At 42.5% G+C, this 23,213-nt stretch overlaps 1 protein-coding gene across 5 annotated transcripts in view; it reads right to left on the bottom strand.

Annotated features, from left to right (window-relative positions):
* The window catches only part of GPAM (glycerol-3-phosphate acyltransferase, mitochondrial), a 59,418-nt gene that overhangs the window by 30,869 nt on the left and 5,336 nt on the right, over nt 1-23,213 (bottom strand). Inside the window, exon 1 of one of the 5 annotated variants that reach the window (XM_069460632.1) lies at nt 4,720-4,807. The exons of 2 other annotated variants lie outside the window; for them this stretch is intronic. The gene's annotated coding sequence lies outside the window, so the exon portion shown is untranslated. Of the gene's footprint in view, nt 1-338; nt 522-4,719; nt 4,808-23,213 lie in introns of those variants that run through there. 2 more of the 5 variants (XM_069460631.1, XM_069460630.1) reach the window with 2 other exon arrangements.

Here is a 23,213-nt window from a genome sequence, read left to right on the forward strand (position 1 = left end):
CACACCTGCTGCCTCGATAACCCCCCATGCACCTGGGCGGGCGGGCTAGTGGCGCCCCCGCCCCGACAGGTGCTTGGAGAACTGAGTCCATCAGAGCTCCCTCCTCCCCGGAGGAACCCCGGCGGCAGCCTGATCTCCCCCGGAGAGAACAATCCCGACCCCCACCCCTGCACGAGCCTGGCCCTTTACTCAGGGGAAACCCCCGAGCTCGGGGAAGGGGAAAAGGGAAACACGATGGCCCCAGCAACTTGCAGGAGTCGCTCCCGGTCCACGCACCTATCCCGGCGCTCCCGGCCGGAGCAGCCTTCCGCAGCCCACACCCGCCTTGCGGCTCGCACCCCTGCAGCTCCGGCTCGGGCTGCGGCTGCTGCCGGCACTTCAAGTCCCGGGCCGTGCCTACTGCAATGGCGCGCCCTGATGACGCAGCCGGCGCGCCGGAGTGACGTGCCCGGGCCGCCCCTCAGCTACTACGGGGCAGGGTCGGGCGCGTGGTGCTGGCCTGGTGGCCTTGTGCCACGTGCGTGGACCTAGAGTGTGTGCACGGGAGTGTCTGTGGGGGCTAAGGACGGTATGTGAGTGCCTAAACGAATGGCTGCGCCGCCTGGGCCAGGCGATGCACCTGTGAGAGTAGGTGTATACCTAAACCTGCATTGTGCGAACTCACTTTATCTGGGAGCTTGTATCTCTGCAGGCTCTGTTGGGAGTGTTTAAGACTATGCAGAACTTATTAAGGATGGACGAGACAGGGATTGCAAGTGTGCATGTTGTGTAATTTCTGTAACAATGGCTGAGTGCCTGTCCTTTAAGGAGGAAAATGAGGAATGAAAAGAGAAGCAAATAGGGCTTGGAAGGATACAAAGCCTCAATTAGACAGGTGAAATAAGGGAGTTTTTTTTCTTTGAAATATATTGCATAGCATCGTGAATATAGTATAATAATGTAGTGTGCATTTCAAAATTGCTAAGAGTACATTTCAAATGTTCCCACCACAAGAAATAAGTATTTGAGGTGGTGGATATGTTAATTAGCTTGATTTAATTATTCCACATTGTATTCATAAATCACAATAACGTTTGGTACCCACCCTGAATATATACAACTATGATTTTTCAATTTACAATTTAAAAAATTAAAATTAAAAAAAAAAAGGCTTGAAGGAGTCCAAAAAGGCTTGAAGGTAGGCTAAAGTTGTCTACTTTTAGCCCTTCAAACAAAATAACACTGGGCATGAAGAGGTTCTTTCACAATATTTGTCATGCCATTGACAAGGCCAATGGTTATCAAGAGCGTTAGCAATTTAGAAGGAAAAAGATAACCTTTTATGTGCATTCAAGCAATAAGCATTAAGTATGAGCTAGGATCTGGGAACACAAATATGACTAAGACATAACTTCTGCCCTCAAGCCTCTGTCACCAGTCCTTGTCCCTTCTGCACATACTAACCCTAATCCCCTATTCAAAACAAATTTTCGTGCACGTCCACCCCTGTAAAAACCTTCATAGGCCAAATGCTTGTGCCTGGCACGTACAACCTCCACAGAGAGGCCTCTACTATTTCCATTCTTTTCCAGCAGGAGACCCTCACTTCTCTGACTGTCTCCAGACAAGCCATGGGCACACTCGTCCTCCTAATTGTGCTATGGTACTCCCTGAAATTCTATAGTTCTTTCCTAAAATAGTTCTCCAAGCCTCCCCTAATCTCGCTGTCCCTTGACAATCACACTCTCCTGTGAAATCTCACAGATTTACTATAGTACCACACCTTGGCTCTTTCTCAATTGTGTCACTCTTCTACAAGTTTACACACTCATCATGTCAGTCACTTGTCTCAGTCTCTTAGTTAACACCACAGTGTCTTGTTATAGTAAGCCCTCAGTAAATACTTATTGAAGGTGAGAAACAGTAAGAAAAACAAGAATTCTTTCTCTTGAACTTTCTACTTCTGTTTATAAATCCATCCCAAAATGCAAATGTTCTCCTCTTTTGAAACAATCCAATTGTACAGATTGGCCCCAGACAAAAGGGGCCAGGGGAAAACAGGGGTGAGAGTCTTGGGGCTTGAAGTCACAGCTAAAGAGAAAGTAACAACAAATGAACTAAAGTATATCACAGGAATTTTAAAATGTAAACCAGAGGGAAAGATTCCATTGTCTTACATAAAGTTCATTTGTAGGCAATTCTTCTGTAACACCCGTTGATTGCAGGAGATGTGGATTACAATGCCAGCTGTTTCAGGTTACTTAATGAGAATTGTTTTGGAAACAAGTGACACCCTTGACAATCTGTTTTATCAACAGAACCACAATAATTTATGGTAATCCAATCTAGCCAGCCAAGGTGGAGCAACAGGACTGAATTTACTCCCCTGACTAAAACAACTAAGAACAAAAACAAACAGGCAAGCAATGGCTCTCAGACACTGGACATTGTGTAGCAGTGCTAGACAGTGGTCCACGAGAGAGTAAAACCAAATGAGGTGACCCCTATGATTGCCTCAGTTTGCAGCCCAGAAAGAGTTGGCAGGCTTCAGCACTAAGAGGGGGAATCCAGGAAGAGCTAGTCAGACTCCCTGAATTGAAGAGTTATTAACAGAACTGGGAGACCAGGGATGCCAAAGAATTTGGAGCTGGAGTAGAATACCAGAAAGGAGAAAGCTACACAGGGAAAGGAGCAGCTATGGAAATCTGCAGAAGATCTCACTCCAGTATTCATGTATGTGAGCAAGCTACACAAGGATAAGGAAGAACCACATATAGAGAAAAGAGAGAACAATAACAAAAGCTTTCACAGGGCAGGGAATTATCCCTGTTCCCAAAAGCCAGAGTGGAAAGGTACCCAGTGATCATGCAGCACCAGGAATAGTGTCTGATCCTGGTACCCAGACTGGAAAACCTCATAATTCATGGCTCAAATGGCCTTGCCACGGTAGCGGGAGCAAAATTAGCCCTAGGGTAAATGCTACTCTGGTCTTACCTAACAAATCTTAAAAGCCAGCCCCAAAAGGACTAAATTATTTTTAAGAACAAAGTGTCCCAGTGTGGGGAGAAAAAATAAATAAATAAATAAATAAATAATAAAAAAATAAAGAACAAAGTGTCCCAGAAGAAAGCACAAGAATATTTAGAGGAAATCAAAAATATCCAGCACCCATCAAGGTAAAATTTACAATGTCTGGCATCCAATCAATATTATCAGACATGCAAAAAGAAACAGGAAAGTAAGGAGGAAAAAAATCCATCTGTAGATTGATTTCTTTCAATCAATTGAAAGAATCCTAGAAATAATAGATGATAAAATTAGAGGATAAGGACGTTAAGAAAGTAATTATAACTATATTTAATGTGTTCAAAAAATAGAAGAAAGAGATTGAGCATATTAAGTAGAGATGTGGAAAACCTTTTAAAAATAAAAATTCCAAACCAAACATCTAGAAATTATAAAACCATTTAAGATTTTTAACACACATACACATAGAATTAACAGCAAATTAAACATTACTAAAACAAACTAAAGAACTTGAAAACATTGAGATAGAAACTATCCAAAATGAAACACTGTTTGAAGACAAAGACTAAAAATAAAAATGAACAGAGTACCAGTGAATTTGGGACACATGCAATTGGACTCACTGAAAAGAAGGAGAAATCTGAGGTGAGAACATATCAGGGGGACAGAAAAAAAAATATTTGAAGAAATAATGGATGGAAACTTTCCAAATTTGATAAAAACTGTAAACACACAAATCCATAAAGCTCAACAGACTAAGTAGAAACGTGAAGAAAACTATAGCAAGGAACATCGCAATCAAAAAAATGCCTAAAACCAGTGATAAAGAGAAACTTTCAAAAGCTGTCAGAGAGAAAAAAGACATTACTGTAAAAGAATAAAGATAAGAATGACAGCAGACTTCTCATCAGAAATATGTAAACCAGAAGATGGTGGAGCAGCATCTAAAGTACTGAATGGAAAAACTGGTAATCTAGGATTCTTATATATATGTATATATATTTCAAAACAAGACAAAATAAAGACATAATTCTGACATATAAACACTGAAAGACTTCATCACCAGCAGACTGACACTTTAAGAAATGTTAAAGTCCTTCAGGCAAAAGGAAAATGCTACCAGATGGAAATCTGAATCAGCACAATGGAATTAAGAACTTAAGAAACCACAAATATGTAGGTAAATAATGTTTTTCTTATTTTTAAAATTCTTGTTAAAGGTAATTGATTGCTTAGTGCAAAAACAGAAACAATATTTTGTGGGGTTTATAACACATAGAAATAAAATGTATGACAACAACAGCACAAAGTCCAGGAAGGGAGAAGTATTGTGTTGCAAGATTCTTCTGCTAAGCATAAAGTGGTATAATATACTTGAAGGTAAACTGTAATAAGTCAAAGATATGCACTTTTACTTCTAAATCAATTATTATAAAAGCAAAACAAAGAGTTATAGTTAATTTACCTCATCCAAGAAGATAAGTAGAGTCATTTAAAAAATGCTCAATGAGTCCAAAAGAAGGAATTAAATGAGGCAAAGAAGGGAAAAATAGATGGGATAAAGAGAAAATACATAGTGGCAGGACATGGTTGCTCACACCTGTAATCCTAGCACTCTGGGAAGCTAAGGTGGGAGGATCACTTGAGGTCAGGAGTTCAAGACCAGCCTGAGCAAGAGTGAAACCCTGTCTCTACTAAAAATAGAAAAATTACCCGGGTATGGTGGCTCGTGCCTGTAGTCCCAGCTACTGGTGAGACTGAGGTAGGAGAATCCCTTGAGCCTGGGAGTTGGAGGTTGCAGTGAGCTATGATGATGCCACCACACTCTACCTGGGGTGACAGAGCAAGACTCTGTCTCAAAAAAAAAGAAAGAAAAGAAAATACATAGCAAGATGGTAGACTTAAACTCAACCATGTAAGTAATCATCCTAATTAAAAGGCAGAGATTGTCATATTGGAGAAAAAAGCAAGAGCCAACTACATACCACCTACAAAAAACCCACTTTAAAGACAAGTTAAAAGTAAAAGGTTGGAAAACAAAATGCTATGCAAATGTTAATCAAAAGAAACATAGGTGGCTGTATTCATATCAAAGTAGATTGTAATAGAATATTACCAGAAATATAGAGGATCATTTCATAATAATAAAGATGTCAATCCATCAAGAGGATAAAACAGTTCTAAACCTTTATGCATCTAATACAGTTTCAAAATATATTAATAAAAAACTGACAGAATTGCAGGAAGAAATATAAAATCTACAATTATAGTCAGCAATTTCAAGACCCCTCTTATAACTGATGGAACAAGTAGGTAGAAAATCAGTAAAGACATACAAAGCTTGTACCATACTATCAACTAACTTTCCCTAATTGATGTTGACAGAACACTCTACCCAATAACAGGAGAATACAGTCTTTTCAAGTGCACGCAGAACGATTGCCAAAATGGACCCTATTCTGGACCATAAAACAAGTCAATGCATTTATAAGGATTCAAATCACATAAAACATATACTCTGACAACAGTGGAAATTAGAAATCACTAACTTAAAGGTACCTAGAAAATCCTTAAATATTTGGAAACTAACACACTTCTAAAAAACCATGGTGTAAACGAGAAATAAAAACAAAAATTAGAAAGTAAACTAAACAATAATGAAAACACAACATATCATAATTTGAGGAATGTAACTGGAACAGTACTTGGAAAGAAATGTATAGCACCAAAACACCTACATCCGAAAAGAAGAAAGGTCTCACATCAGGGATCTCAGCTTCAGCCTTAAGGAAGAAGAACAAATTAAAACCAACATAAGCAAAATAAAAACAGTAAATAATAAAGGGCAGAAATTAATGAAAACAAAATTTTAAAAATGGAAAAATAATAAAGAAAATCATTGAAAGTTGATTCTTTGAGAAAATAAATAAAATGGATAAACCTCCAACCAGACTGATGAGGAAAAAAGAGAGGGAGGATATGCATTATCAATATCAGGAATGAGAAAAGTAACATCACTATAAATTCTGCATAAATAGTAATCCAGCCTTCCCATTGGCCAGACTAGTTGCCTTTTGTTTTCAGGATGATATTTCAAGATGTCAGATCCCCTACCTTCACAAGGGGTGTCTGATTAGATCCTATAGAAAACTGGTCCCATCCATTGTACCCGCAGAGAAGCTCTTTCTTTTCTAGCTCTATTATTAGATAGGGACTAGATATCTTTTCCCTCCCTCTAATTTTGTTTAGGGTGGGAATAGATAGGGATCTCTTGCCCAACTCTGAAAGAAGAGTGAATCACTGCCTCTGTGCACATCGCATTTTGCTTTGTTTGTCCATTTTCCAATTTTAAATATTTTTTCTGCCATCCTACGTATTGGCATACCTGCTAATATGTTAACATGGCTCATCCCCCTGATGATCCTGCAAGATATTATAATCTTTAATTTGCAGAAAAGAAAAAAGAGGCTCAGAGAAATTAAATACATTGCCAAAATCATCCAAATAAAAGGTAGTAGAGAAGGGATTTAAACTTAAGCCTTTCTCACACTATACCCCATATTCTTGCCACTTACTCATGCTTCCTGCTCAAAAGGCTTCCCTCCGGACCGATGCAGATTCATTGATCAAAACGTACTTGAATGCATTTGTTCAAGTCGCTATAGACCCACCTATGTATAATATTAATAGCATTTCTCTGCTATTGTGAGGACACTGTCTTCCGACTTACCAAATTGAATGAATGATAAAGTATCTATGCCATTCCCTGATCTAAAATATAACAATCACTCTATTGAAAACTTTTAAAGGAAATAGTTTGGTATGATTTATTCTTACTGGAGCCATGCTTTTCTGATCATCTACTTTTCTCCAGGCTCCTTCTGTTTATTCATTTATGCAGCAAATATTTACAAAACATCTGCTTCATGCCAGGCACTCTGCTGTAGATACAGCATTGAACAAGACAGCACAATTTCTCCTCCCTTCAAGCTTACGGTCTAGAATACTTACAATACTCCTGTTTAATCGCTGTTTCCAGAAGGCCTCAAAAATCAGCATCAAGTTCACTGACCTGTGGCTTCCAGAATTCACTTCCCCAATTCTGGTTGATTTGGGGCAGTCACTGGGATCTGCCTGTCCCTATATCTATTCCCTCCCTCTAGTTTTATTCAGGGTGATCTCTTATCCAACTCTTAAGAAGAGAATGAATCAAGGTAGCTAAGCCAATTATAATCTTGTTCCCTAATATTGCAACTGTCCCTGCAGCCAACATGGTCATGTGATCCAGTTCTGGGCAATGCAAACTAAGTGAAAGGCAAACTTGAAGATTTCTGAATAAGCTTTTTTTCCCTAGTAAAAGGGAACAGACAGCTGGCACTGCTTCTTTTTCACTTTTTCCCCCATTTGCTGTGTCATTTAATATCCAAACCCAACCACAACCTCTGGATTCCCAAATCTCTACCTACATGAGCCACTAGAATCCTGTCTCTTGTTACTCTCAGGTAAATGCATTCCTGTTTCATATTTAATTTTGAGCATGAATCTCATTGCTCAAACATATGAAAAATAAAATAAAAGAGAGAGTGAGTCTAGAAATAGTCCCTGCCTGTGATTCATGCTGACGGATGGCAGTGGAAGTGACCTTAGACTCTGCCTTTTAGAAAGGACCTTAGGCCAGAAGAGAATGGAACCCCTCTGACTCCCTTTTACCACATTTGTGGAATCATAAGGACTTCATTTTGACTGAAACCTGCTTCATCAGGAAGTTAACCAATAGATTAAGCTTCAAATAAGAGACATCAAAGGATGAGCAGACTAGTAAGGGTGGTGCTGGCTGGAAATGTCTATAACTGCGCCCCACATTTGGACAGCTAATTGCGTTACCCATCATATGGAATATTGGCTTATGGAATCATAATTCAAAGTTGAACAATTCAGAGCAGTAAATAATGAATATTCTGCCTTCTTTTAGAAAAAGCAGAACGCACCGAGAAAAGCGGGCCCGGCCGACAGGTACAGACAACTATTTCCTTAGTTCCAAGTTGTTGCTCCCAAGCTAAAATATTTGGGCTATATTCTCTTACATAGACACTTGCTTCCAAGTCTTAAAGAAGACCGAACTGTGGCCAAGCTCCATGGCTTATAATGGTGTAAACTTCCTGGGCTCAGGCATAACGCATGCCTCATCTAAGGGGCAGAGTGAGGAGGGCAGAACCAACAGAATGGAAGATGAAGAAATTTCTCCAGATACCAAAACCAGGTATAGCGAGATGTTGTGTCCAAAGAATGCACCAAGCCCAGATCTGACTTGGATAGCCACTGGGATGGTAAAGATCCATATGACAAGGCAGGGTAGAGGGACAGGTTCTCAAGATGTTTATCAGATACACCTGAGCCAAGCAGGAAGCAATCAGGCTTCTGGAAGATCTCTCCCAGCATCTCCTACCAAAGAGGGTACATGATAAAACTCAAGCCCCCAGGGAGGAAGCTGGGTGGGAGCTAGGCAGGAGTCCAAGCTTCCAGCTGTGCCTGTGGGCAGGGCACAAATTCTAGAGAGAAACTAGGGCACTGGATGGGAAAACTAGCAGAGCAGGATAATTAAGAAATTAGCTTGTATGTTTTTTGTTTTTTTTTTTAAACAACTGTTACCTCATTCTTAAGGAATGGAAGGTATTTTTCCTTTCTCTCAGGAGTGTAGCCAGGTTCTGTGATTTAAGTCCTGAGGTTCCCTAAGCCCTCGAGGGAGGCTCAGTCATGGCAAGTGGGTAAAGAAATGTAATCCTATCACGTGTCCCAAACCAGGTAACTAAACCATTGTGAACAGCCCTAAGGACCATCAGAAGCATCTCAGTGACGCCTCTCGTTTGGCTGAGATAAAGCAAAGGTCCTAATGTGGCATGAAGAGATAAAGATTTCGGAGCTTCTAACAAGCCAAGCCACCCTATACAACATCATCAAAGCTTGTCTTTGTTGTGCTCAGAATTGCACGTCTGAAGATAATACATCTTTTAGGAAAATCTTCTGTTCCTAAAATTCACTGTTGATTCTTGGGAGATATTGTCCAAGATGGCTTGTGGAGCTGAGATGCTGGTAGGAATGGTATGAAAACAAGGTGTCTCATTCTCTGGAACAGGGATCCTACCATGAACTAGGTTGTGCGTGCCCAGACCCATCCAGAGCTTTTCTACTGTTATATAACCTGATGTCAGATCGCTGGGGACTGACAGCTTGTTGAGCAAGTCCTAGCTGAGGGTGTAAGGAACAAGGCCTTTCCTTGGCTTTCACAACCCCAAGCTCACCTGCATTTCTTTCTCCCTTCCTCAGTGTTGTCTCTTGGCATCTTTTGCTGGCTCGAGTCCCTCCTTCCTTCTCACCCCACACTGTCTCCTTAGCAGACCAAGGGCCTAGGAATTATGCTTGACTTCTTCCCACATTTCATCTGACACTCCCTCCTAGCAACTTCACCTTCTAAGTAGCTTTAAACCCATCACCCATTATCTCCCTGTCTGCCTGTGCTACCCTAATCCAGACCAGCACCATCTTTCCTGGGAGGCATGACGACTTACCGCCTGGACTCCGAGTGGCTACATCTGCCAGCTGCTGCCCTTTCAAACATCCTCCACGTGTCAGCCAGAATGAACATTTGAAAATGCAACACTGACCATGACAAATACCCCCATCTCTCTCCTCATCATCCCACTCCAACTGATTAAAATCTTTCCAATTATTCCTTTCTTACAGATTTTAGGACAAAAAGTGAAGTCTTTAACATAGCCTCTAATGCCTGGCCCAGTCTGCCCTCGATCATCTCACTACCCTGTTCACCTTCCACGTACCTGTTTTCTCTCCAACTCCAGCCACCCTGGCTTCTTTCATGTCCTCAAGAAAGCCAGCCTCTGGTCTCCCTTGTATGTGCTCCAGCTGCACTGGTCTCCCCACGCCCCCTTCTCCCCAACTCACGCTTCATAACACAGCTCAAGTCTCACTTCCTCGGGAAAATATTTATTGACCCTCAGACTAAGTTGGGCCCTATGCTTATGTTTCTCCCTGTGGGACTTCCCACAATTATAATGAAGTGATTGTTTGTAGAAGTCATGTTTTAATAGCTGCCTCTCCCTCTTCAGTGTTATTCTTGACCTTTCCCCTGCATTCCCAGCATCTAACAAACAGCACCTTGGACAAAGCAGACGCCCAATGTCCATTTGTTGAATGTCTAAATACGAGACATGATTTAGACATTCTTATAAAAGGAAAGTGTGCATGGCTGTGACAACTGTCAGTAGTCCCGGACAAGGATAGGCCTGGGAAGAGAAGTATTCAAAGAGGGATGTGTGAACCACAGAGGTTTGCAGGCTGGGGACGTTATGGGTCTTGGGCAGGCGTGTTTATGGGCTTGATAGAAAGGCAGGCAGCAGATTTCCCATCTCCCCGCCCCTACCCCACTCTCTGGGTCATAGTAGAGGGAACAACATAGCTACAAAGAAGAATAGGGGCCCAGGTCTCCGGTGGTGACCAGCAGCACGACAGGTGGTGCTCCACCATGGAATGGACACCACAGGCCAGAACTAGGCCGAAGCAGGGGCCAGGCAGTGAACACAACACACGCAATGGACTTGAAGGAGGGAATCTGAAAATACTTGAAAGGGAAAGCTAGACCAGGCTAGAAACAGACTTATTTTTATCTTTCCTCCCTCAGAACCAATCTTTGTCAAAAAAAAAAAAAAAGAAAAAAAAGAATTGCCATGAAGAGGAGCAGCAGAACTACTTTACATTTAGATTATTCTCTAATGAGTTCAAAGTAAACTAGAACTTCACTCATTAAGTCTAATTGGGAGGAAGATCACTCTAAGTTCAACTTAAGCTCATTTCTAGAAGACTTATAAAGAAATTTAGTTTTATTATTTCTAAGGACATATAAAAGCTCAGAGATTTTCTTTTGGAAAATTTATGCTCTTGGGTGTTCTAAACATACCCTGTGTGACTGTCTTTAGCTTTTAACTTACAGAATTAAAAGAAAAGTTTTCCAAAGTAAAGAGCGTTATCAACCCAGTTTCCAGTTATCTAAATTACATTATATAAAGCAAAACTTGAGTAAGCGTAACAGGCTCCACTGCGGTTTTGACCACATCTTATCTAACTGGCAGTCATCATCCTATTACTCCATAAAATATTTGAATTTTATTGCAAAGATGATCTCCAACATCAAAGTGAGATAGCAGAGGGTAGGCTTTTCATAATCCAGGGTCACAAGGTAGAATTTCCTCTTCTAGCCCCATACTGCTGGTTGAATGGCTCATGGACCCCAAAACTTCACTCACTTAGAGTAAATCATACATCACCCCATTCTTGTTGCACAACCAATTCTGCTTATGAGATGGAAGAACATTTTTCCCTTTTATCAATTATGTTATGGTTACTTTTTCCAGAGGCTCTCACTTCTGGTCGAGTGTTCCTACTTTACCTCCATAAATCATTGGAAACATACGTAAATTAAGCATACTTATATGAATTGTAGAATTCTTAGTAATCACTATAGGTAATGAATGGGTTAAATAAATTTTAGTATTGATACTGTTGGCTTTTCTCTAGGTTATTTATAAGTGATATTCTTAGAGGACAGCTCATCTAGATTTCTAGGTCACCTGCTCATTAACTGTTAAATAAATACAATCTAGGTAAAGGGTGAATTATATCTAAAGCGTCATCAATTGATCAAATTCTGGAATGAATGAAATTTTAACCTCCCAGAGATAAAGTTAAGTTGACTTTAAGCTCCACAGAATTGTGGCATGCCTTACGTACAAGGTGTGAATTTGTTTTTCATACTGGTAATAGTTACAAAAATAGTTACTTACTTGGTTAGTAAGCCCATTTAATTAAGCAAAGCAGTCAACTGGTTCTCTTCTGCACGTGACCTGGTAAACTATTCTTATTCACAAGACCAGAGGTGGCACATATAGGAATCCTGCTATTAATTAGGCATGTACTTCAAGATTACACCATGGCTGCCATTTAGACATGTCCAAAATGGTAATTATTCTGAACCATTAATTACATCTCAGCAAACTACATTATACACAATTGTGAAGGGTCTTGGAATGTTGAAAGTAAACTCAATTTGTGGTTTTTATCTCTCTATGCTTAATTTTCCTCATCTGTAAAACAAAGCTAATAATAGTCCCTACGTTATAGTGTTGTAAGGACTAAGGGTTAAAATATGCAAGGCACTGAGACAGAGGCACATAGTGGGTCCTCTGTAATGTCTGTGATTATCCTAAGTGTTCCTAGGAAAATGTCTGATCCTTTCAAAGAAAGGTTTCGTTGGATCCGGGTATCAGTCCCATTTGCTTTCACAGATCATAACTGACAAAGCGGGGAGTGTTTCAGAATTACAGGCTTCCCCAGCTTCAACTCCAGCACATTTTCCTCTGACACCTGTACTCCTGACTGAGTCACTGAAGTCTTAAAGCAGGAGTTCCTCACTTTTTGGCACCTAGAAACATTTGAGAATCTGATGAAACTGCAGACTCCCCCATATGTACATGTTAAAGTTTGCATTCCGTTTCAGTGGGCTCATAATCCCTCTCCAAGGTCATTCATGGACCTCAGATTAAGAATTTGAGTAGCAGTTTGTGGTGTAGCCATTATGGAAAACACTACGACGGTTTCTCAAAAAACTAAAACTAGAACTACCCTACGATCCAGCAAGCCCACTTCTGGGTTCATCTCCAAAGGAATTGAAATCTCTATCAAAGAGCTACCTGCACTTCCCTGTTCATTGCAGCATTATTGCTCTTCTCCAAGATATGGAAGCAAACTTAGTGTCCACTGATAGATGAATGGATAAAGAACACATGGTATGTACACACAACGGAATCCTATTCAGCCTTAAAGAAGAAGGAAACCCAATCATTTGCAAGAACAAGGGTGAACCAAGAGGACATTACTATGTTAAGTGAAAAAAAGCCAGATGCAGAAAGACAAATACCTAATAATTTTGCTTATATGTGGAATCTAAAAATGTTGAACTCATAAAGCAGAGAGTAGAATGGCGGTTGCCAGTAGCTGAGGGAGGGGGTGGGAAATGGGGAGATGTTGGTCACAGGGTTCCAAGTTTCAGTTAGGCAGGAAGCATAAGTTCCTGGAGCTCTACTACACAGCATGGGACCTACAGTTAAGAATAATGTATTGTGGCCGGGCATGATGGGTCATGCCTGTAATCCTAGCACTCTGGGAGGCCGAGGTGGGCGGATCGTTTGAGCTCAGGAGTTCGAGACCAGCCTGAGCAAGAGCGAGACCCCATCTCTACTAAAAATAGAAAGAAATTATATGGACAGCTAAAAATATATATAGAAAAATTAACCGATGGCCGGGCGCGGTGGCTCACGCCTGTAATCCTAGCTCTCTGGGAGGCCGAGGTGGGCGGATCGTTTGAGCTCAGGAGTTCGAGACCAGCCTGAGTAAGAGCGAGACCCCATCTCTACTAAAAATAGAAAGAATTATATGGACAGCTAAAAATATATATAGAAAAAATTAGCCGGGCATGGTGGTGCATGCCTGTAGTCCCAGCTACTTGGGAGGCTGAGACAGGAGGATCGCTTGAGCCCAGGAGTTTGAGGTTGCTGTGAGCTAGGCTGACGCCACGGCACTCACTCTAGCCCGGGCAACAGAGTGAGACTCTGTCTCAAAAAAAAAAAAAAAAAAAAAAAAGAAAAGAAAAATTAACCGGGCATGGTGGCGCATGCCTGTAGTCCCAGCTACCTGGGAGGCTGAGGCAGGAGAATCACTTGAGCCCAGGAGTTTGAGGTTGCTGTGAGCGAGGCTGATGCCACGGCACTCTAGCCCAGGCAACAGAGTGACACTCTGTCTCAAAAAAAAAAAAAAAAAAAAAAAGAATAATGTATTGTATACTAGAAAGTAGATTTTTAAATGTTCTCACCACAAAAAAATATCAAGTATGTGAGGTGATGGATATGTTAATTAGCTTGATTCAGTCATTTCACAATGTACACATATATCAAAACATCACATTGTACACCATAAATATGACAGTTTTTGTCAAATAAAAAAAAAGAATCAATGTTTGAAAGCCTGACTTAGAAGATAGCCACATTTGGATCTTGTTCTTTTAACAATGTCTAAAACGCATGTTTGTATATTGTAAGGAAAGTATTTATTATATTAGTGAGCTAAGTACTTTCAATAAAAGTTTTTTGGGGTTTTTTTGTTTGTTTGTTTTTGAGACAGAGTCTCACTCTGTTGCCCGGGCTAGAGTGCCATGGCATCAGCCTAGCTCATAGCAACCTCAAACTCCTGGGCTCAAGGGATCCTCCTGCCTCAGCCTCCTGAGTAGCTGGGACTACAGGAACACACCACCACGCCCAGCTAATTTTTTGTTTCTATTTTTAGTTGCCCTGTTAATTTTTCTATTTTTAGTAGAAAAAGGGTCTCACTCTTGCTCAGGCTGGTCTCAAACTCCTGAGCTCAAGAATCCTCCCACCTCGGCCTCCCAGAGTGCTAGGATTACAGGCGTGACCCACCGTGCCCGGCCCCAGTAAAAGGTTTTGATGATGATGAAGATGATGGAGAAGGAGGATGAAGAAGAGAACAAAAAGAGAAGGAGGAGATATACAAAATGGATAAAGGTAGGTAAACCACAGGCATACTCTTACCTCTGAGTGGGCCGAGTATGCAGTAGTGCTTTGCTCCTGTGAGTACTGCATGGCTATTATTAGCAAATCTGGGGGCAGGTTGAGTAACTGATTATATCTAAAGCCTTCTTTTAAACCCCCAACAGGTAAAATATTATCACTGGAGCTCTTCATGTCTGTTTGGTGATTTAGGCATAAAAGAAATGCTAATTACGGGACCTGAGCTGTGAAGTCTGAGTGACCCTGGGGACAAAATGCTTATCTGGTGGTCTTATGTTGCTGGAAATGTATTAGCGTTTTGAGACTACATTAACTGGTTTTCACCTTAAGTGCTCTACCTGGAGAAGCATTAAAAGCTTCTGATAAGGAATGATTCCAAAGAGCTCACGGCATTGGCCAGATCTGTGCGGTGAGTCAGGGGCACCATGAGGAGAAAAGCCCAAGTGAGATGTGATGGGCTTATCACAACCAACACCTGCCACTGGGACCCTACTCATTCCTGCTTCCAACAGGCACCAATGCCACAGACGAAAGAGGGAGAATAATGCTGACAACAAAGATCACAGAATGAGGCCATGGACCTGGTTACATTTCTGCCCCATCATGGTCTCAGATTGCACCTCTGCCTCTGAGCCAAACGTCTTCCCCAGGCCTACAAGCTGTGACACGGCCTCACCTCTCCCTGCCTCTCCTTCCTCATCCTCTACCACTCTCCACTCCCCCACTCTGCCCTGATCTCCAAGGCCATCTCTCTGTTCCTGGACCACCCCAAGCTCATCCCAGGCTCAGTGTCTATGGTCCCTTCTGCCAGGAACATTCCTTCTCTACATATTTCCACGGCTAATTCTTATTTTTAGATCTTGGCTCTGTTAGCAACTGTCCCTTGCCTTGTCACTTTCTTCCATATCATCCTATTTTATTTTATTTATAGCACTTACCACTCTCTAAAAATAACCTGTTGGTTTATTTTCTTGATCATTGTCTGTCTTCCCCCTTGGAAAGTGAGGAAGTTAGTTCCATGAGAGCAGGGACTCCCTATGTCTTGATCCCTGCTGTAGCCCCCAGGCCTAGCACAGAGAAAGCATTGAACGCATGTTTGTTGGATAAAGGCATGAATGACCATCATCATAGCTACCATTTATTGGGCATCTACTCTGGGCCAGGCACAGGGCTATAGGTTTGTACAAATACTGTCTCTCTGAATTCTCACAGCAATGCTCCAAGATAGGAATTTATTATCCCCATTACCTATTCTAGGTTTCACAGAGAGGTTATGCGACTTTCCCAGCGTCACAGCGAGCAAGGAACCAAGACCTGATTTGAACCCAGACATGTTTGACTCCAACACTCATATTCTAAGTCAGGAATCAGCACATTTTTTCTATAAAAGGACAGATAGTAAATTATTTTTTAGGCTTTGTGGGCTATGCGGTCTCTGTCACAACTACTGACTCCTGAGGTAGTGTAAGAGCAGCCACAGACAATACATAAGCAATGATGTGACCCTGCACCAGTAAAATTTTATTTACCAAGCAGGTGGTAGGTAGGGGGCCATAGTTTGCCAAACTCTCCTTTAACATCATTCTATACATGCTATGCTAGAAAAGGATTAAAAGGTGGGGGGGTGAAGTAAAAGAAAAGCATTAAAATGTGTGCTTGGTGCATGCCCAGACCTCTTCAAAGAAGGAAGACAGCAGGTGGATAAACTGTTAAGTTTAAAAAGTCAAAATAGGAGATGGAGTTCTGATAGGAATTGTGACTCTACTGATTCAACCTTTTGACTGAATTATAACCATCACTTAAGACTACAATAGAGTTTAATCCAAATAATCTATCCATTTTAAACCAAGTTCCATTCCTATTGTAATTACACATGGTTTCACATGCCAACACCCTAACAACCCTACATAAATTTTCATTCCAAGCAGGTATAAAATAGTCAATATTGAAGGGAAAAGTCCTGAGTCACTCCATTCAACACTTTCCTCTTTCAACCAGTGAGCCTGAACACTTCAGTCTTTTCTTCTCAAGCAAATTTTTGAGCTATAGGCCAGAGGTGAAAGACAAGATATGAATCACGGGTCTGACCCAGTGCAGAGAAATCTCTTCAGATCTCACTGGGAAGGTGACCATTCTTCGTGCTCCATCGTTTAGTGATTCGGAGTGGCCCTTGAGACTGAATGTCAGCATTAAAGCAAAATATCAATTCACCAGTCCCTTGGGTCTGGGCTGGGAGGCAAGGGCTGAACTTTGAGAAGGTGGGAGGCCAAAGGACAAAGGGGATAGTTTCAGCGATGCTGGGTTGTACATTAGCAACGGGCTAGTGTGGGCTGGAGCGGGGAGGATGGGGCTTCCTCTCAGCACTCTGCTCTGAAAGGGACACTGAATTTCCTCTGTGTGTGTGTGTGTGTGTGTGTGTGTGTCTGAGAGAGAGAGAGAGAAACACTCAGTCTACTCTTCCTGCTCCGTGTAGCTAAGATAGAAAATTGAAACTCCCTCCTTTAGGGTAGCTCTAGGTAATTCGAAACATATTAGACAAACTATTCATTTCCCTCTTACTCTGAAGAAAGAGTCCCTCAAGAAACAGCCTACAAGAAAGATCCCCTCTGCAAAAAGCACATGGTTCTTTTTTCTTTCTTTCTTTCTTTTTTTTTTATGAGGCAGAACCTCACTCTATCACCCTGGGCTAGAGTGCAGTAACGTCATCATAGCTCACTGCAATCTCAAACTCCTGGGCTCAAGTGATCCTCCTGCCTAGTTTCCCTAGTAGCTGGGACTGCAGGCATGAGCCACCATGCCTGGCTAATTTTTTTATTTTTAGTAGAGACCAGATCTCAAACACCTGAGCTCAAGAATCCTCCCACCTCAGCCTCCCAGACTGCTAGGATTATAGGTGTGAGCCACTGTGCCCAGCCCTTTTAAACTTATTTTCCTCAATTTTTGTGCAATTTTATTTTATTTTATTTTATTTTATTTTTTCAGCTCATTATGGGGGTACAAAAGTTCAGGTCATATATATTGCCCATGCCTCCCCATCCCTCCGAGTCTGAGCTTCGAGTGTGTCCATTCCCTAGACAGTGCACATCGCACTCATCATGTAGGTATACACCCATCCCCTCCCCCACCCCCATGCCCCCTTGTCAGAACTTCAAGCGTGTCCATTGCCCAGACAGTGCACATCGCACTCATCAAGTAGGTATACACCCATCCCTTCCCCCCAGCCCCAACCTCTGTCCGATACCCAATTGGTGTTGTTCCCAAATGTGCACTTAGGTGATGATCAGGGAAACCAGTTTGCTGGTGAGTACATGTGGTGCTTATTTTTCCATTCTTGGGATACTTCACTTAATAGAATGGGTTCCAACTCTCTCCAGGAGAACCAAAGAGATATCATATCGCCATTATTTCTAATAGCTGAATAATATTCCATGGTATACCTATACCACATTTTGCTAATCCATTCATGAATTGATGGGCATTTGGGTTGTTTCCACATCTTTGCGATTGTGAATTGTCCTGCTATAAACATTCGGGTGCAGGTGTCTTTTTTATAGAATGACTTTTGTTCTTCTGGGTAGATGCCCAATAATGGGATTGCTGGATCAAATGGTAGGTCTACTTGTATCTGTTTAAGGTATCTCCACATTGCTTTCCACAGGGGTTGCACTAGTTTACAGTCCCACCAGCAGTGTATGAGTGTTCCTGTCTCTCCGCATCCACGCCAACATGTATTGTTTTGGGACTTTTTGATAAAGGCCATTCTCACTGGAGTTAAGTGATATCTCATTGTGGTTTTGATTTGCATTTCCCTGATGATTAGAGATGTTGAACACTTTTTCATATGTTTGTTAGCCATTTTTATATCTTCTTTTGAAAAATTTCTATTCATGTCCTTTGCCCACTTTTTGATAGGGTTGTTCGATTTTTTCTTACTGATTTTCCTGAGTTCTAAATAGATTCTTGTTATCAGTCCTTTATCTGATGTGTAGTATGCGAAAATTTTTTCCCATTCTGTAGGTTGTCTGTTTAGTCTCGTGACTGTTTCTTTGGCTGTGCAGAAGCTTTTTAATTTGATCAGGTCCCATTTATTTATTTTTGTTGCTGCTGTGATTGCCTTAGGGGTCTTCTTCATAAATTCTTTGCCTAGGCCAATGTCTGTAAGAGTCTTTCCTACGTTTTCTTCTAGAATTCTAATAGTTTCCGACCAAAGGTATAAGTCTGTTATCTACCGTGATTTGATTTTTGTGAGAGGTGAAAGCTGTGTGTCCTGTTTTAGTCTTCTACATGTGGCTAAAAAAAAGATGGCGGAGCAGTGGTGACCTCCTGGATTCGTGCTCCCGGAGAGGAAGGCATGGATCTCGGCCTGCCACAACGCTTTTGTGCAACTTTCTAAGCACAGGCTTTAAATGTTTGAGCAGGAAAGCGGTCCCCAGCATGGTGGAACCAGCATCTGCAGGGGACTTGAGATGTGGTACATGCCCCAGCTCTCCCGTGAGCCAGCACGGAGGGCCTGGCTACCCCTCCCCACTCTGTGTGCCTTTGTGAGCCTATTTTCTTATCAATAACAGAATGAATCAACCTCAAGCCTTTTTCATTCACCCAAACTTCCACTTTTCATTGTCTATTTCACATCTACTATATTTATTATTATTATTGTTTATAGTTACCATTTAAGATGATACATAGTATCTATAATAATGACTTTCTATTGAACACTTAGTATTTATCAGAATGTGCCACGTGCTTCCCGTGAATTCTGTAATTTAATTCTCACACCTGCCCAGTGAGGGAAGGACCCTCGTGATGACAGACTTCTCAGGCGTGACAGAAAGCTGGAGTTCGGGAAGGAGACATACATTTCCCCAGGTCACACAGGGAGTTGGTGGCAGAGTTGGGATTTGAGCCTGAGCCTACTTTTTCAAGAGCTACACTTTCTCCATGTTCCCTGTAGGCCCAGGCCAGAGTCTGACCAGGAGGAGGATGCAGCTTCAAACTCCCTCACCCTGAACTCCCAACCACTGCGCCACGGTGCCTCTCCCCATGCCAGGCTACCGGGTACCAAGACGTTTTCCCGGGAGATGTCCAAGTGTCCTCAAGACACTGAGAACCCAGGGGAGGTGATAAGACCCCAGTCAACACCCCAGGTGGAGCAGTGCTGGTAACACACATTGTAGGACTTCCCTTGTCCTCGATTCCTATTGTCATTATCCCACACAAGCAAACAAATGACAATGGTGTTTGCAAATTTCTGGTTATTGAAGAATCTTTTTTTTTTTTTTTGGATAAAGAGAGGTAACCCCTGCAAAGGTGGCCCAGATCAATAATCTGGTGATCTGGTGATCTAACAGATTGGGGGACTCTTCATGAAATAAACTTTTGGGGATTTTTAAAATGACATATCATGCTGGCCTGACCAGGGAGGGGCCTGGGGGACAGGTGGAGAGCAAAGGGTACATTTGTGGAAATAGTGGAGCAATACTGGCAAAGTTAATGGCCTTTGCAGATCTGACCCCCTCAGAGATAAGAGAGCCGAAAGGGAGCAAGTTTAATTATTGCATGTCAGCTACAATCTAGTTGCTTTCCTACACACTGAGCATTAGGTCCTGACAGCAATGTGAAAAGCTGGTGTTTTACAGTTGAGAAAACTGAGGCTACATGGCTAGTAAGACCCTCAACAGGAATTCTATCTCTTTTTTCCACTCTACTTCCATGCCCATGCAAATGCCACCTTAGCTCTAATTCAGATTTTCATGAAGTAGATGGATTTTCTCAATAGAATATCTGGAAACAGATGTTTAAGCAGCAAAGCCTAATACGGTGCCTAGCACTTAGAAGCTCAATAAAATAGGGTGCATTCCCAACTCTTCATGTGGCTTCTCAAACTCAGGTAGATAGCATCTGATCCAATGGTTCTCAGCTGGGAGTGACTGTGCCCCCCGCCCCCAGGGGACATTTGGAAACGTCTGGAGATATTTTTTGGTTGTCACAGATGAAGGGAGGGGTACTATTGGCATCCAGTGGCTCGAGACCAGAACACTGCTCAACATCCTACAATGCACAAGACAGTCCCCACAATAAAGAATGATCTAACCCATAACGTCCATAGTGCTGAGGTGGAGAAATTCTGATCTAATACAACACATTCTACAGATAAGGAAAGCAAACCCAGAGAGATAAAGAGACTTTCCCAGGGCCACACAGCTGGCAGAGCCTTGATGAGAAACATCCCCTGAAACCTTCTACAATGTTCTCGCCATGACCTCAAGCTGATGACCTGCCTACTGCAAGAGGAGCGTGTTCAGTAGGAAAGTTGGCAGGAGAGCCCAGACAAGCCAAGCACAATTATGTAAGTTCAAGTGGACCACACCTGTTGCTTTTCAGCCTGGAGCAGCCCCCGAATAAGCAGCTAGAGCCAAGTTCCAGAGGATTCGGAGACAGAGACCGGGAACACAGAATGCTCCCCTGGAGGCCTTTGCTGCTCATGTTCCCGCTCCTTTCCTTTTCTAAGAAATGCAAACCAAACACAATGATCTAGCCAAAGAAAGGTTTCTTTTAATAACTAAATAGTCAAGGTAAAAATATTAATAACTAAGGTCAAGGTAGAAACTGATTCTCTATACAATGTATTAATTACTTGAATTCTCATTGTCACCAGCAACCATTTTTTGGCCTCCTATGTGCCAGGAGAGGTGTTGGGTCCCAAGGGAGAGACAGGCAGAGGGAAAAGGGGGTGTCCACCAATATCACACACAGAGCATATCCCTGACCTCAGGAAGCACTCCGTCCAAGCACGAGAGTCCCCTTTGCAGTTGCTGCCACAGAATGAAGCCAACATTGCAAACAGATATAAAGCAACCTCCCCCCCTTGTGGCTGAATATCTAAGCCTAGCATGACTTGCTTATTTTAAACAACTTTTAACACAGAAACATTCAAATATAGCCCAAAAACTTGGACTCCACCACCTGCATTCTTGGGATTTGGCTTGCTTAGTAGACATTTTCTTCTATCCATCAAGCTTTCTGGGAGACTTCCAATGCCCTGGACCATATCTAAAATGTCAGGATAGCCAGATGCATTAGGGGATTCATTTAACCAGAGCGGATCTGATGATCCTGAGATCCTCTAACCTGAGCCGGTGAATAAAGGACCCCTAAAATCTGGCTACCCCAAGCCAGGGTTACTGGCATCTTTTGCAGCAGTCTCTAAGCTGCATCTAAGTGGAAGCTGGTGACCTGAGTTCATGCAACCCTGAAGATCAACTTTTATCTTGAAATATCAATGAAAAATTAAACATCCTGATAACACTGAGTACTGATGGCTTTTATTTCCATTACAACTGCTTTCTGAGACGGATAATTCCCCTTTAGATTTTCATGAGTTTGGCCCAGAAAGCAGATACTTGGGGCATTAAACATACAAGAGCCTGAGACGCCAAGAAAACAGTAGTTTCTATTTAAGGATTTGGCTGCCACAGTTAGCTAAGTGTCTTGGGGCGGCGAGTGGAATCTGAATGTATCAACTCTGCCACTTTGCTACACACTGGGAAGTCGAAAACTAAGAAGGACATACCAGGGCTCCTGCTTGGGTTTGGCCTTGGGTGTTAGAGCAGCTTGTTGGACAGTGCTTCCCAGACTGGGAACTATCACAGTGCAGTAAACAAAGGGATACTAACTTCTTTGTTCTGCCCAGTCACAACACAGAAATTAGACTAAACATAAATTGTCAATCAACCAACACCATTGCTTGATCATCCCAGCAAGCAGGAAGGATAGACTCTCAGAACAAAGGGAATTTTCTCAAATTAAATACATTTATCTGTATTAAAGACTTGCTACTTTGTCCTTGGTTCTTATGTCACCCTAGACTAGAAAAAACACCCTAGACAGCACCCATCTACAGTGTAGAATGTGGTACCGTGAGTGTTAAGGAACCAGTGGAGTTGGCTGGAGAAGAACTAGGCTGGGGACGCAGCTTGAAAGGGACAGGTGTTCAGGGTGAGGGCAGGGAGGGGTGTGGGGAGAACTGGGGAGACACGATTACACTGTGAACACGTTGCACCGCTCTATGGTGGGGTCCCATTTTCCACTCTGCAATACTACACTGAACTGCCTGTTAATCACCCATCTCTTCCACTGGGCTGTGAGTTCCTTGAGAGCAGCCACTATGCCTTGTTGCCCTGAGTCAAGAAGCTGGTGTGACACGGGGCAGGGATGGCGGCATAGCAAGGCATTGAAGGAGCGATGGCAACACACCAGGGATGCACAGTGCTGCCTCACAGTCCTGTGCAGTCTGAGGATCGCAGGGCACCCTTCGCCTGGTGTGGTGGAAGGGGCCCCACACCCCCCCTCACCTAGCAGGCTCACCCTGAGCTGCATCCCACAAGATCCTTAAAATGTGCCCCCAAGAGGTGCTCAGTGGGGGTTAGGACAGCTGCAGTTCCCACAACGCGCCTGAGGACCTCGGAGCAAAGGCGCAGCTCCTCTCGCGTGGTGCCTGCAAATGTCCGGTGCAAGCTGGGCTGGGGGTGGGGAGAAGCCAACCTCCTGCCTACTGCA

Source organism: Eulemur rufifrons, chromosome 28 (genome assembly GCF_041146395.1).
Source record: "Eulemur rufifrons isolate Redbay chromosome 28, OSU_ERuf_1, whole genome shotgun sequence".
In the NCBI taxonomy this organism is placed as follows: domain Eukaryota; kingdom Metazoa; phylum Chordata; class Mammalia; order Primates; family Lemuridae; genus Eulemur; species Eulemur rufifrons.